Raw genomic sequence first — 3,968 nt, 5'->3', positions numbered from 1 at the left:
TATAAAGGCAAAGGAAAAGAAATAGGGAATTCCCGTAAACTCCAAATAAAAGTCTAATCAAAACAAGTGTGGAATAATACCTAGAACCTGAAAGTCAATGTACCAAAACATCTAAAGTTCAACAAATCTAAGAAAAAGGGTGCAACCCCAAACTAAACATAAGAAATCTAAAGAACTACTCTATGTCCAAAAATGTGAAAATAAACAAAGAGAAAGCTCATAGCAGCCCGGAATAACTGGTTCACCCTTAAATTTGATGATTATCAATCTTCTAAACGAGGACTATAAGTAGCCACTCATAGATGTCATGTACTCAACAAAGAAAGAGCAAGTGCAGTATTAGTAAACAATCATAGTGTACTAGTAGGATCACACAGTTATCCCACTAAGTGCAACATAAAAGCCATTACAACATAATAATAACATGCATACACCGGACACATATAATATAAATATCATTTACGAATAATGTTCAATTTCACAATTCTCAAAATGCACAGTTATATTAAGCCAATGGTCCTCTCATGGAACCGACACCCAAACTATTAGTGTAACGGTATATGGTACTCGTTTCAAGTTAGCGTATCAGATCATGACACCCGTTCCAATATTTATGCCGGTATGTAGCAAATCGATTCCAGTTAGTGTGTCGGAATGATACACCAGATCCATTCAACAAGCCAAAATCACAATTACAAGTATGTTATCATAATCATACAATCAAGTCATGATTCATGGCATTCAATCATTCAGTTATCCTCATTTACGATTAGTGTGATAATAATGCAACATTTGAATACATGCATGTATCATAATGAAGAAATACAAACATATATTACACAACATGACATCACAACCATCACTTACCTCGAACAAATCTTGAATCCCCTAGAAACTTGATTCTTCCCTCTCTGAATTCCTTTCATGTGTTCTTAGTCTACAAACAATCATCACAACGCGAGAATCAATAAACAATGCCTAATTACTCAGTTTAAAAACAATTATATTCATCCTAGGGCAAACCCTTGATCCCCATACCTAGATTAGGATTTTCTCCACCATAATTTCCAGATCAAAATCCTTCCCCATCGATAATTACCCACTAGTTTACTTTCTACAGATCGAAAAACAGATTTGGAGAGTTAAAACTTTACCTTTAGCCTTAAAGAATGGTAAAAATGGTCAAGAACTCATTTGGGATCGTATCCAAGCTCTTAATGTCAAAAAATGCAAAATAAATTGTTTTTTGAGTTTATTTCCAACTCAATTCGCGATAGTCCTGCCACGGCCCTAATCCAGTTGCAACGACTCCGCCCTGGCGAGAATAATTCTACCAAAATGGCAAGCGACTTGCACAATACCATTTAGCAATTTTAAGAATTCCAAAAGCCCATTTCACAACACACTTTTAATCAATGACACTCAGAAACTATCTGTTCATGCTAAGATTCTACTCACCAAAATTCATTTATGTAAAGTCGTACAAATTCTTTAACGTCTTAGCTATCTACTCATGTCATAATCATAATTAGATCACCCAAATGTTATCAAATTTCTCTAGACCTTACTGACTCTGATTTCATCCAAATCTGGACTAGGTTGGAAAATTTCATGTTACTACAAAAGAGTTTTTCGACCCAAAATTTTTTTCCGTTGGCTTTTCTATAACGGTGATAACAGGTGGTTCAATATTAAATTTATGCTTTACGTTTTCGGGGTAGCGTCCTCATTCTTGATTGTTTAGAATTTTGGTACAATAATATTTACATTCTAGGGTTTAGATTTTGTAATTGTTTAGGATGATTTATTGAGTTTGTGAGAGCTAAATACTTGTTTACCTTCAAGTGATTTCTTAGTGTTATATATATAATCATACCTTTATAAATAGATTGTTGGGTTAATAATTGACTTACTCATCGAAAGGTTAGTGTGGGGCTACTCACAACAGATCAGGGTCTGGAAAAATGTGCTACTCCTCGATGGCTCATAGTTATGGAAGCAACAACTTCAAGCAACGCCCCATGGTGCAATTATGTTAAGGCTGCACTATTAAATATATATATATATATATATATATATATATAGAGAGAGAGAGAGAGAGAGAGAGAGTGAGAGTTAACAGGTGTACATTCACCCTCACCATACATGTATATCTGTATCTGTTGAAAACAATTAAGAGAACAAGTGACAACAACAAAAATGTGATAACTAAAGAAAATGAAACATGTTATACTAAAATAGTAAGACAGTGAAAAAATATTAATTAACAATATTGATAAGTTAAAGATGTATTATACCCTGTGTAATCATCTTCTCCAAGAAAAAGTCTAGGCTAGGTACTTATGCATTTCCTTATAACCACTATGCTCAGAAATCATCATGAAAAATAAAATTTTCTATATATATATTAATGTGATTATAGACCTATTTAAATTTGAATTTGACTAACTTTTTGAGAACTAAAGTCGTGTATTGTAGGAGAATATTTTTTGGACAAGCAACATAAATTTTGCTAGTTTAAGGGCTAATTACCTGTCTTTTCATAAGTTTTTGATATTACAATTCCTATCATAGTTAGGTCTCGAATATATATATCTGACACGTTCAGATATATGTATCTCATATACATCCAATTATGTTTATCTAAACATGAAAGGAAAATGCAAAAGTACCTCCCTAGACTATGATCGAAATTCCAGAGACACACCTTAACTAAACTAAGGTAATTTACTTTTTTTGTAATTTTGTGCATATTTTTGGCTTACAATACATTCAAATATCTCCACTCGCCTCAATTGCGTGGAGTCACCATGTATGCCACGTAAGACAAAAGGTGCACAAAACTATATATATATATATATATATAAAAATTCAAGGGGGTAATAGGTTCTTAGTTTAGTTAAATGTGTCTCTGGAATTTCGGTCATAATCTAGGGGGTACTTGTGTATTTTCCCAAATATGAAATGTAATTGAAACACAACAAAATAGGAGCAATTCATGCATTTTTCCCTGAATTTGTTCTTTAAAAAGGTTCAAAATTTTCAAATTTCTTGCGAAAAGTTTTTTCAATACATATAATCTTAATTCAAATACATATACTTTATCAGATATATGAACTACTCTTAACTTGATACACATATAAATTTTGTCAAATACATATTTTGACCATTGTGTATCCTCATCTCCCCTTCGTCTCTCTCCTCGAGGATGTCATGCATCTCCAGCAAAAACTCCACCAAATCAGTAAGGGGCATTTTTTCGACTATGTCGTTGACGAACTGAAATCTTACTCCACCAAATCAGTGAGGGAGCATTTATCCATCCAAGATGTTTCTTGTTGCTTGAGCTATTTTGCGTCCATGACTAAGAATTTATGAGAGGCAAGGAAAGAATACGGGGGAGGGAAACAATTAGGAGAGAGAGTGAATTGATCAGGAGTGAAGGAGTAAATTAGGGAGATAATTAAGTGGATATGTCTCTATATTAGATAGGGGTGACAAATGAGTGGATTGGACCGATTTTGGATGGATTGGATATGGATTGAGTTAAAATGGATTGGATCATAATCCACCCATATAAAATATGATAAATATGGATTTGGTTAAATATGATTCGGGTAAAATGGTTGTAACCCACTTTAATCTTCTAAAGTCAGAAAATATTATATCAAAGCGAAATTGTTAATACCTCAACCCCTACATCCAGGAGAGGAGTCACCTTGTTCATCCGAACCCCCTTTAGCATAATAATATATTATTTATATACGGTTAAAATTATTATTTATGTATACATAGTAGATGTCAAATCCCCTTCGGCTACTTCATGTGTCTATTTCTAGAGATTTTGAACTCCCATATTGAAAATTCTGACTCCGTCACTTCTACCATCCCATCCCACTCTACCCCTACCACCCCACCACTGTACCCCCCACCCCCAAAATAAAATTTAAAAAGACTTTTAAAAAATG

Source organism: Solanum pennellii, chromosome 1 (assembly GCF_001406875.1).
Source record: "Solanum pennellii chromosome 1, SPENNV200".
NCBI classification, from domain to species: domain Eukaryota; kingdom Viridiplantae; phylum Streptophyta; class Magnoliopsida; order Solanales; family Solanaceae; genus Solanum; species Solanum pennellii.
This window is presented reverse-complemented; position numbering follows the sequence as displayed.